This window comes from Bos grunniens, chromosome 10 (assembly GCF_055505025.1).
Source record: "Bos grunniens cultivar Pamir isolate PY7600 chromosome 10, Bosgru_T2T1.0, whole genome shotgun sequence".
Lineage (NCBI taxonomy): Eukaryota > Metazoa > Chordata > Mammalia > Artiodactyla > Bovidae > Bos > Bos grunniens.
The window spans coordinates 32,453,867-32,466,254 of record NC_141174.1 but is presented as its reverse complement, the minus strand read 5'-3'; the positions used below and the strand labels follow the sequence as shown (position 1 = coordinate 32,466,254).

The following is a 12,388-nucleotide window of genomic DNA, read 5'->3' as shown; positions in this document are numbered from 1 at the left end:
CCCTCTTTTTTTGATGTATGACTGTCTCCCACCCCCCTGCCATTTACTATCACTCTTGGAATTGAATATAAGTCCTGGTCAAATGCTTTGGACATATAGCAATTCATATTCTGCTGAACCTAATGGAGATTATAAATCAGTCTGCAGAATGAATGGGGGACTTCCGTTTTCTCTTTGTTTTCTTCTTTTTTTTCTTTTATTAAGATCCATTTCCCTTCTCTAGGGAGAGAATACAATAATATTCTTTCTCGGAATTAGGAAACTTCGGTTAGAAATAAATCTCTCCGAATGGTTAGCTGAGAGTCCCTTGAGCAAGACTGAAAGGCCCCCATATTTTTTCCCACTTACTTTTCTTATACAGAGTCTGCATCTAAATGGCCTAAAGGTTTATTTTGGTTAAATCAGTTTTCTTTTCTAAATAAAGTGCTAAATGAGGGGTTATGTTTCTAGTTAGAGTCCTTCTTGGTGCTAAATGTCTATGAATCTAGGATAAGATACATCAAAAGGGCTTTGAGAAAAAGCAGAGCAAGCAACTGAATATAGAAATCCTTTGGGATTCCTAGTAATGACTATCGATCCTAACTGCCCGGTGTTGTTAAATCACCTCTGGATTTCCCTTAAGCTACTTTATGTACTAATTGTCAGATTTCTCTGTGTCCTTTCTTTAAATTACAGCTCTCCACAAGCAACTTTGCATGCTAGAAACCAGATAGCTACCCCCTCAAAGACATGTCTCCTTTGTTCATTAGTGTCGCCTAATGATGACAGTGAGGAAAATGGTGGTGATAAAAATAAACTAGTCATGCTCACTACATGCCAGACCATGCTCCAAGTATTTCATATGTATTAATAGCTCACTTAATCCTTACAAGCCTAGGAAGTAAGTTATCCTTATTTTCTGCATTTTATAGAGGGAGGCATGGAGAGGTTATGTGATTTATCTAGAGTCACACTGTTTATCAGTTAGGATCCAAATAGATCATAGATGGTGCATAAAAATAGTTAACTTGGGAGGGTCTGAGTAGATGAGGGGAGTGAGCAGTCAATCAAACTCTGGAGGAGAGAGGTATGCAACAAGGTATGCTCCTTGCAAGGAGCAGTGATCTCTGGGGGGTAGAGGCACTGTTAGCCCATGGCAGCTTTTCAGGGAAGGAGCCAAGGGAACAAACACCCTAATCCCTTTCCCATCGCTCTGGGCTCCAGCCAGGAGTCTTCAGTGGTAGACTTGGGCAGACTTCATCAGAAGTTCCAGTTTACTGAAGCCTGTTGATGTCATCTACACAGCCTAGCATCAGAGCAGAGATGCAGGGTTCATCTGGCACAGATCACACAGTAAATAGCGGAGCTAGGGTTTGAACTCAGGCAGTCCCACTCCAAAGTCCTTAACCACTATGCCATATAGTGCCTTGTAGAATGAGGAGGCAGCGTAGCGCACACCGACTAGCATGTAACTAGAATGTGTAAAATAACTAAGCTAAGAGGCAGTGGCCTGCTCTATAGCACAGGGAACTCTGCTCAGTATTATGTAACAACCTACATGGGAAAAGAATTTGAAGGAAGAATAGATACATGTATATGTATAACATGTATGTGAATCACTTTGCTGTACACCCGAAACTAACACAACATTGTTATACTCCAATATAAAATAAAAAGTTAAAAAAAAGAGGCAATGATTGGTTCAGTAAATCACTGAACAGGTTCACATACCACTAATATTTGTTGGTGTTTGTTCTGATGGCAAAAGAACCAACAGTACCATGTTGATTTCATTATTTATTTGTATGTGCCTAACAATTCAGAGAGATTTGCAATCGCAAAGAGTCGGACACGACTGAGCGACTGAACTGAACTGAACCGAACTGAACAATTCAGAAAGGATTCCAAGCTATTGGACTCATCTTCCCCTCCATCATTAATCATGTAATCATCACTTAATCATATAATCACATAAGATCATAATCATGATCTTTTCCTTTTAGGTTGAGGAAATCATGAATCTTTTCCTTTTAGGTTGAGCAAAAAAATCTACTGATTTCCCTCCAATTACATATGCTTTCTTGTAGTTGTATTCTCTTGTTGAATTATTCCAAAATAATTGGATTAATGTAAATTGAGCTGAGTACAGAATCAAATTTTATAAGCAGTTACCAGTTGCTTCAAGAATCACTCATTGCTGCAATAAAATATTTTGATATGATTGGTGTTTTCCAGTTAGTTTCTATTTTACATGATAGAAAAATCCGGGGGCACTGTGTGATAGCTCTGGAGTACAAAAACTGGCATAAGGAATCTTTGATTCTGTATGAAAAGTAATTGAGGCAAGGAATAGTGGGTGAGTTCCATCCTGGTAAAGTGGCCTAAGGGCAGATTTCATATCAGAGGCTTCATCAAGGAGGCTGCCCAAAGGGAACACAGCCTTAAGGACAGAGGACAAAAAATAGACTTAGGAGAAAACAGAGTGATGTTTGAAAAAGATACGTATGTCTTTGATTTTCTTTTTTAAATGTTCATGTTTGAAAAACTGCCAGTGGGGATAAGAATTCTGATTCAAATACAACTGTACAAGTGGCAATTTATTATAAAGTTTCCAAAGCAAAGGGTAATGCAAGAAAGGTAGTTACAATGCTCTCTGGCTTCTTTAAGTTATACGTACTATCAGCATTTGCCCAGCTGCTCCAGAGGGAAAAATCCCTAGGACTCAGAGAGCAGGGAGTTCTCTTTAAATAAAGGAACTCACTGTATAAGAAAAGAATCGCTAAGGTCCTATGGTTGAAGACCTTTCCTCTCAATTACAGAAAAAATAACAAAGCAAAGAATAGAAGTGTGCTTCACTCTCATTTTTTGAGATGCGAGCTACATTAAATTGCCAAAGAATGTGGAGGTCAATTCCAGCCTTATGGATTGATCGCAAAGCAATGGTGAGGATTGCTCAGGACTCAGTGAACTGTCACCAAAGGAATGACACGCTGGAGCACTGGTATGTTCAGTGGGTGGCACCCTGTCAACAAGGTCTGGGAGCGGGGAGCCACTCTGTGGAGTGTGGTGGGCTTGCTGTAGCAGGGGAGCTTGTGGCCAGAGATTACAGTTCTGTGTTCCTACCTCTTCCCCTTCCTTCAGGAAGAGAAAGTTGCCAGCTGCTTCACATTCAAGCAAGGACAGAAACTAGTTTTGAAGCACCGTTTCCTTATTCTTTAACAGAATCGCTTGTGTGGCCCCACTGGAGTTGTGTGCGTAGATGAGTAGGTATTGTGATATGGAGAGAGAGATGGTTGAGGTACTGGGACCCGACCTCACTCAGCCTTCCCAGAGTTGGCTGGCTCACTTGGGTGTGGCTATTTACATGAACTAAAAAACTGATCACTAGGAGGGTAACACCCAGGGCTCAGGTCTTTGAGGAGGGGTCTGATGAGGAGGAAGAGGTCACCTTGTCTTGAAGAACTACCAGGAGGAATTCTCTTTGGCATTCATGGCAGGCAGCTAGAACTCAGGCCTCAGCTGTGGCATCTTGCTTCCAACTCTCTTCTTTGGATGGCTTTCTTGGCACTTCCCCTTCCTCTGCCCTGTATCTTCTCGGTTGATCATGGCCTGAATTTCCATTTCCTCATGTATGTGAGACGACCTATGAAGCCTCCCCACCTGACTCACCCTGGATCCTGGTAGATGCAGCAGAGTAAGAAAATAAATGAGCCAGAATCCAAAAGGTACTGGCTGATTTGGCAGGAGGCCTCTTTACTGAACTTAAACATGGGGCGTGAACATCCTAGTCCTAAATCACTGCAGCCACTTTAGTCTCTGTGGTTCCTATGGGAACCAGAAACATCAGCCAGCTTCTCTGCACTAGGAACATGATTCATTAGTCATGCCTCATCAGCAGCGCCCAGGTTCAGTCAGTGCCTGTGCTAGACTGGACTTGCTTTCCAGATACCTCAAGGGCCTGAGTGACTCCAGGACAGAGCGTAGAAAGGGTGTTTGGGTCATGGATAGACCAGAAGTCATGCAGTCACTGCCTCAATCTCTAGGAATTACTGGTGTGAGTTATTATTTTTTAAGCTTTTTATTGGAGTGTAGTTGTGTTAGTTTTTGCTGTATAGCAAAGTGAATCAGCTATATGTGTACATATATCCCTTCTTTTTTGGGTTTCCTTCCCATTTAGGTCACCACAGAGCACTGAGTAAAGTTCCCTGTGCTATACAGTAGGTTCTTATTAGTTATCTATTTTATACATAGTAATGTGTATATTTGTATCCCAAACTGTATAGATTAATCCTTGTTTGTAGAGCATGTAGTCCCCACTCTGATAAAAGCTCCTCTATTTTTAAAGTTGTTCATAAAATAATATAAAGAATGGTTAGACATTTTATCCTGTGCCAGGAGATTTAAATTCCTGGGTGGAATGGATTGAATGAGTAAAATTTTAATGTATGTATTTTAAAAGTAATTTTATTTACTTATTTTTGGCTGTGCTGGGTCTTTGTTGCTACGTGGGCTTTTCTCTAGTTGTAGGGACTACGCTCTAGTTTCTGTTCACGGGCTTCTCATTGTAGTGGTTTCTCTTGTTGTGGAACATGGGGGCTAGAATGCGTGGATTTCAGTAGTTGCGACACATGGGCCAATAGCTGTGGTTCCCAGGTTCCAGAGCTCAGGCTCAGCAGTTGTGACACATGGGCTTAGTTGTTCCGAGGCTTCTAGGATCTTCCTGGATCAGGGATCAAACCCAGGTCTCCTGCATTGGCAAGTGGATTCTTTACCATTGAGCCACCAGGGAAGCCCTAATCTATTTTTTAAAACCCAAAAACTATAGGACAAAGGTCAAGGAATAAAGATCCTTTATAATATTGCTGTCTTTGCAGATTTTCTTTTGTTTGTTTTTGAAATTTGATTCAGAAGCTGCCAGGCTTCTCTTGGAAAGGTTTCTGCTGGTCTTGACATTCTTCAGTGAGCATTTGTGGGGAGCTGCTTGGTGTCGCCTGGTGCAGATTCCTGAGACAGACAGCACAATGAACATATTCCTACTTGGCAGAGTGATTGATGCACTCAGTGTTACGTAGGTTGATGGGGATACCCAGATTGAAATGGTGCCCTGCCTTATGATTTGCACCTGTGCAGCAGAGCGGACTCAGAATAGGACTTTTCAGAGAGGCTGGTACCTTTTCAGCACTAATGCTCTTTCCCTGAGATCATTAGATCAAAGCGAAAGTATTAGGATTTAAGGACAATGAAACTGGATTGAATTAGGCAATTGCATACTGTGCTGAGGAAAAAGAAATCACCAGGTATGCTCCAAACAACTGAGGGAAAATCACCTTTTTCGTTACTTTGAAGAGAGTGGGCTTGAGCTCCAAAGCTCCTTCGTTTCCTTAAATTGGGAAGGAATGCTGTGATCTCTTTTGAGGTGACCTCAAGTCACTGCATTTGAGTTTTAAGCAAGAGCTCTTCTAGAGCAGGTCACTCCCTCCGACATGGGTGTGGAGTTCTTTCTCTCCTGTCAAGTGAAGATTTCATGACAGTGATAAGATAAGAGTGGAACTGGTGAGACATGCTGTTCACTGTGCACCTGTGGAGGGACCCATAGGAGGTCCAAAAGCCATGGGCATTTACAGGTCCTCTACGTGTCAGGCAAGAGGAAGGCTATATTATACTGTCCCTGCCCTCAAGGCACTCTCTCCTTACAGTGGCTTTGGAGACCTGAAGCTGCTGGCGCTTCAATTTGGTAATATTAGGATATGATTAAAGATTAAACTCAAAGTATTTATTAGATATAAATAAATCTTGAGCCAAGTGACATGTTATTACTCTTCAGAAATTATCCTAGCCTTCAACAGACTTGAACCTGAGACAATAAGGGATCAGAAAATAATATCTGAGCAAATACTATTGAAAGCTTTAGTAATCAGGCAGCTGAAGGCTGCTACTGCCTGAAGATTTTGTTCGCAATGAAGACACTATTGTAGTTTATGGAGGAAATAAGATCTCTCTAAACTTCCTTTCCTCCCTTTGGTCCCCAGCTGCAGAGTTGCTTCAGTGGCTTTCTTTGTAGTAGTCATTGGCTCTGAATACTGTCCACCTCTTTTCTAATTCATTTATTCTTATATATGTTCAATAACTATATGAGTGCCTCCCATATGTGACATATTGTGCTAGGCATGGGAGAAGGAGCATAAAGCAAGGTTATGCTTCCTGACCCGTGGAACTTACTTTCTTGCTGGAGAGACAGATGTTAAACACATAATCACATATTGAGCGAAGTGGATGTGTTAACTGGGTGAAGGCAAAATACTTGTTGTAAGAGTGTATAATGGAGGACTTGCCCTGGTCTGAAGAAGCAGGGAAGCTTTTTAGAGTGAAGGATGTCTGAGCTGAACTTTGAAAGATGAGTAGGAATTAACATTAGACGAAGGAATAGGGGTAGACATGTCAGCCAGAAAGAGCAACTTGTGCAAAGGCCTGGAGCAGGAGAGATCAGGAAGGGGTTTGATGGAGATTAGCCTGTATCACTGCTATGATAATGAGAAGCCTTCAGTGGATTTTAAGTTTCATTGAAACATGAACTAATTTGCACTTGAAGCTTAGGTTACAGAGAATGGTCTAGAGGAAGGAGAGACTGCAGGCAATCATGCCAGTGCAGAGAAGAAATGAAGTCTCCTGAAACAGTGTGTAGGAGATGAGGAAGTGAACAGATTTGGGAGGTGCTTGCTGCTGCTGCTAAGTTGCTTCAGTCGTGTCCGACTCTGTGCAGCCCCATAGACGGCAGCCCACCAGGCTCCCCCATCCCTGGGATTGTCCAGGCAAGAATACTGGAGTGGGTTTGCCCTTCCTTCTCCGTGGTGGGTGCTTAGGAGGTAAAATAAGACTTGGAGATTGATTAGGTCCAGGGCTGAGGGAAATAAAGGAGATCAGGAAGCCAGGCTGTTAGAGAAGGACCAGGTTTGGTGGGAAGAAGGAGATGATGAGTTGAGAGCTAGACTTGAAATTTTGAGGTGCCTCTGACACAAGTGGAGATATTCAGTAGACACATGCCCACTAGAAGAACATTGATAGCTGAATAACCCAATAGTCATTCCTAACTCCCTCTTTCCTGTCTCAATTCTCATGATCGAATAAACCAGAAACATCCTTTTTCCAGTCTCACAGACAGAGGTGACCATGTCACTAAACTGTGACCAGTGAAACAAGGGGGAAGCATATTGGTGGATCTTTGAATTCCCTGATGAAAGGAAGAGATGCAAGAGAGGAATTGCTTCATCAAGAGAAATAAAAGCATATATTTACACAAAAATGTGTTTACAAATGTTCATAGTAGCAATATTCATAATAGAAAGACAGTAGAAATAACATGAATATTCAACAAAATAGGTGAGCAAAATGTGTCCAAATGTGTGGCAGATGATTTCAGTTTTATTGACTTACCAAGTCCCTCCACTGAAAATAGATTTTCAGTTTGAAACAGAAGTGGGGGAGAGAGTTATCAGAAGGAAAAGGGGTAAAGAATGGGATAAAGATATCAGTCAAGAGTTAAAAATGTGATATTATCTCAGATATGGCAATTTATAAACAGCATGCTCACTCCTTTCACTGTAAGTTGCCAGTCACCAACAAGATGAACAATGTGCCTTTCTTTAAGAGAAATTGGAATCTTCATATTCTGCATGTTTTCTCTGAGATATACTGTAAAGCAAATACTTCAGACACATTGATTCAGCCTTCCAATGTGATGGTTCTCCTTAAAGCCAGGTGTTCACAGCTCCCCGTCAGTCCTCCCTGAGGTGGGTGACCTGTCTAAGCAACTGCTTTGACATCAGGAGGACTGAATCCAAATACCAGTCAGAGCCAGGGAAAATACACAGTAAGCTCAACATCTAAGTGTCAATCGAAATGGTAAATATGTGATGTGCATGCTATTAACACACACCTCTCTTCGCCCATGGCAGACATCACTAATCCATTGCATTGCTTTTTTCCTACCAGATCCAGACGTGGCTTTGGAACCTTTCTCCAAAAGGGCCTTCAGACAATTGATCAGTTTAGCTCATGAGGAGAATCCAGGTTGCTGTTTTTGGTCCAGGAGGTCAACTTAAGAAGTCCAATTTTTTGTAACCATTAATGTATGATAAAACATTTTAGTGTTGTCCATTTAAGTCACTTAATACAGACACTTTACCTTTGGACCCTTTCTCCTTATAAATTCTATCCTTTGTAAGTTGGGTTTCCCAGGTGGCACTGCTGTTACAGAACCCACTTGTCAATGCAGGAGGCATAAGAGATGCGGTTTTTCAATCCCTGTTTTGAGGAGATCCCCTGGAGGAGGGCATGGCAACTCACTACGGTATTCTTGCTTGGAGAATCCCATGAGCAGTGGAGCTTGGCGCGCTATAGTACATAGGTTTGCAAAGAGTGGGACACAACTGAAGCGACTTAGCCTCCTTTGTAAATTAGGGACAGTGGGTGCAGTGGAAAGCTATTGCCCTTTAGGTTAGAATGCCTACTAATGACTGTGAGTCAGCCACTTAATGCTTCCTGACCTCACTCTTCATCAACTGTAAGATGGGGAGTCTTCAGTAGAAACACTTCAGTGTGTCTGGACAGTGACATTTATGTAAAATTCATAATGTGTTGTCTGTATTTTTGGGTCACCAGCAACTATAAAACACTCCATTTAGCTTTTGAAAAATGATTTGGAAAGCTTTGCCTCAACTTGCCTATTCTTGGTCAGGTTTTTCTGACTTAATAGTCTTGTTAAGCACCACTTAAAATCTAACCAGAATCCAGGGCTCTTATTATCTCTTAATCCTTACATTAATTGCATATATATTAGACAACCTGGTTCTATTTGCTTAAAGTTTACACCACTTTCCCCTTCATTGGCATTCAGCCGAGCATCTCTAGAATGCAGTCATTCTGCACAAATGAAGGGAGATGTGAGCTCAGCTCCCCTGAGCTGAATGCTTTCTCAATTATACCCACTGACTTTTTTTTAAATTTAGCTTTGGAATATTTAAAGTCAGACATTTGTTGACCTGCTACTTTCACATGGTTTCAGCACAGATGCTAACTCCAGGGTCCTGTGGGATAAAGAAAACAAAATAATTTTGATTTCTTTTTTGGTGCCTTTAGCCCATTCCTCAGATACTGTTTTGGTACCATCCCAGGGATACTGAGTTTCATGGTTTAAAAGTAAACATGATTTGTCTTAGAAACAGAAATTTACACCTCTTTAGGTGGTATTTATAGGGTATAACTCCTAGTCAATTGTTTAATTAGAGTGGTCAGTAAGTCCTGTTAAGTTTTACACATTACACAGGGTCAGAAGGAAAGTCAAGGTCAGTAACCAAAGTGAGGTGTTGACTGTTGCTTGGGTTGTGTCTAATCAGTAACCAAAGCAACCAACTGACACACATGTAATGGAGTGTGATTGTCAGACATTGGCTGAGCATCAGGCTAGGTCCTGGGGATGTCCAGCGTTCTGAAGGACAATGAGAGAATGAGTTTGTTTGGAGCCAGGGTTCACATAGGGTGTTAGAAGAGAGGACTTGGGACAGCAGGCTGGGGCCAGGCCTCAGATCCATTTGAGTTCCAGGCCGTGGCATTGGAGCTTTTTCTGGTGTGTGAACAGCATCTGTTGACTGCTTTTAGATGGTGTTAAAAAAAAATAATCTCTCAGTGTTGTGAGGGATGAACTGCAGTTGTGGAGAGACCAGAGCTAGGGGAAATATTTAGGACAGTTTTAACTACAGTTTTAGTTGCAATATTAATTTTTTTTCTTTTTTAAATCTAAGGGCAAAGAAACAAGTTAAATGCCATCAAGCAGTTGGGATGAAGGAAAAACCAGGCAGCCAAGAATTTACCACTGTGAAAAGTTTTCATTTTGACTGACTACTTGTGAGAAATAAAGGATTGGATCTGGACTGTAATAGACTCGCATATCCACAGATCATCTGGTTTTGCAAGTGGGTTTTAGTATTAAACCTGAGAGGTTCCCATGTGGAGACAATGTGCCCTTGTCCATCTCTGCATCTTCGGAGCACAGTGCCCGGTCAACTCTGGGGCTTGACACGTTTCATTGAGTAATTGAAAGCCATTAAAGATAAGAATGGATAAACAACAGAATTGCCAGAAGAAAGATAAAAGAGAATAAAAAGGCGATCCAGAGAAACAGGAAAGAGGTCATTCCAAATCCTCCATATGGGAAAAGCTGGAGACTAAGAGGTATCTAACTTGTCAACACCCACTATATTGTAAGTGGCAAGGTCAGAATCAGGTCTGCCTACCTTAGTGAAAGGGGAGTTATGATGAGGATTCCAAGGAAGATCAAGGAAGACAGGAAGTGACCTCAATATAGTTAAGTCTTTGATTTTCTGGTCACCTAGTCATTTATTCAACAAAAGTTAACCAGCTCCTACTCGGAGGAAAGCTAAGCAGTTGGGATGTTTGGGTTAAGGCAGCATTTGCAAGTCATGACGGATGAACAAGCAGGATGTTAGCAGATAGGCAAAGTATTGGGGAACTGCTAGAGCAAACTACAGACCAGCAGCCTACAAAAGTGTGGTGTTTGCCTGATACAGTTACATGGCCTCCCTGAGTGGTCTGGGCTTCTTCCCAGAGTGACTGTTGTGTTCCCAGGGCAAATGTCACAGAGACAGGAAGTGCGGGCTCCCAGTTTCTTAATGCTTGGGCTTGGAAATGGACCCAGCATCACTTCCACCATATTCTATTGGTCAAGCAGTATTACGGACTGAATTGTTTACCCCCCAAATTCTTATGTTGAAGCCCCAATCCCTTGTATCTCAGAAGTGTGTTTGGAGATAGAGTCTTTTTAAAGAGGTAATTAAGTGAAAATAGGGTCATTTCAGTGGGCCTTATACCAATATGACCCGTGTCCTTACAAGCTGTGTGCACATAGAGGAGCAGCCATGGTGAGATCATGGGGGGAAGATAGCTGCCTGCCAGCCAAGGAGAGAGGCCTCAGAAAAACCAAACCTGCCCACCCATAAATCTTGGGTTTCTAGTCTCCAGAACTATGAGAAAAGCAATTTCTGTTGTATAAGCCACCGAGTCTATGGTATTTTGTTATAGCTGCTTGAGTGGACCGACACAACACTGAAGGGTTTGGGGTCGTGGTGGGGGTGACTCCGTCTCTCCCCTTCTCTCTCTGGGGCCAGCATGACTGTTGTGCTGAAGGCTAATGGTCAGAGGCTGGAGTCCAGATAAGCAGTTCTTTCAGTAGTCAGATGAATGGGCAGGTAATGAACAGATATATTTGGAATACGAAGACCCGACAAAACAGACGTACAACTTCAAGATGTGAAATTGGTAGTGTTTGGTGACTGCATATTTTAGGTAGTGGTTGATGCGGGGTTTCGGGGGGAAGTTCCTCAGAGGGAAAGGCCAATGAATACCAGATGGAGAATAACAGGGTCCTATGGAGGAGGAGTTTGGTTGGCCACATTCCAGTAGAGTCTTTCATTGACAGAAATTGATAATGACAGGAAGTAATACAAAATGCATATGGGCGTGCCTCAGAAATTAGAGCCCCTTAATTAAGCTTCCTCCGTGTAGGCTAAGGCTCAGTTTCATGGAGTGGGGGATGGTTGGCAGAGGGCATCCTCTCCTTTTCTAGATAACCCTCTGCCAAGGGGGCCCTGAACACACCCCTACCATACCCAGGATGCACCAACCAGAGAGGGTAGCTCTGTGACCATCTCGGCTGGTCTCTGGCCTTACAGACATGTCCAGGAGCAGGGACAGAGACAGAACCTCCTCTGCCTCCCTGCTGCTGCCAACCGAGCCAGCTCTGAGGATTCCATCACCATTCTATTGATGCCCTGGTTGACTTTGTTAATAAGGCACCACTGCAAAACAGCTATGATGGTAAAACCATAGGTATGGGGCAATATTTGACCAGGGAAAATAGATTAACATGGAATCTGTGATCATTCTTAGTAAGAACTAAAGTTGACCTTTTCTTTAGAAATATTAAGGGGAAAAGAGGGGGTGGAAAACGAAGCAAATGAATAGAACAGAAAAAAATACCAAGAAGATGATTACTTCCTCTAGGAAAGGAAGTGTTTTCTGGTGCTTTGGAAAAGGCATTTGCATATAACAAAGCCCCTTCTGGCTGAGGCCAGCATGGCTCAAGCTACCGGCTCAGAGTTAATTATAAGTCATTTCTCTTCTTTAACTAAAGCAGTGTCTCTCCCACTGCACCTTTCTTGCTTTGATGCTGCTTGTACTGGAAACTGAGAAAATCACTTTTCCTCATTCATGAATACCATTTCATACTTTCTTAATTGAAGCAGATTCTTTTTGTCAAATACTGGAATACAAATTAGGAAGCAAAAAAAAAAAGGATGAAACTAATTTACAAAATGTGAGCACAAATGAATGTCAT

The 12,388-nt window shown here is 42.1% G+C and overlaps 1 long non-coding RNA gene across 5 annotated transcripts in view; it reads left to right on the top strand.

The window, feature by feature from the left end:
* LOC147364264 (uncharacterized) overlaps positions 1–9,986 on the top strand; it is a 39,158-nt gene extending 29,172 nt beyond the window's left edge. For 3 of the 5 annotated variants that reach the window (XR_015134262.1, XR_015134261.1, XR_015134260.1), the window contains 3 exons: positions 2,799–2,980; positions 7,969–8,105; positions 9,777–9,986. This is a non-coding gene — a long non-coding RNA (uncharacterized LOC147364264). The remainder of the gene's footprint in view (positions 1–2,798; positions 2,981–7,968; positions 8,106–9,776) is intronic. The other 2 variants (XR_015134263.1, XR_015134259.1) reach the window with 2 other exon arrangements.
* The last annotated feature ends 2,402 nt before the right edge of the window (positions 9,987–12,388 follow it).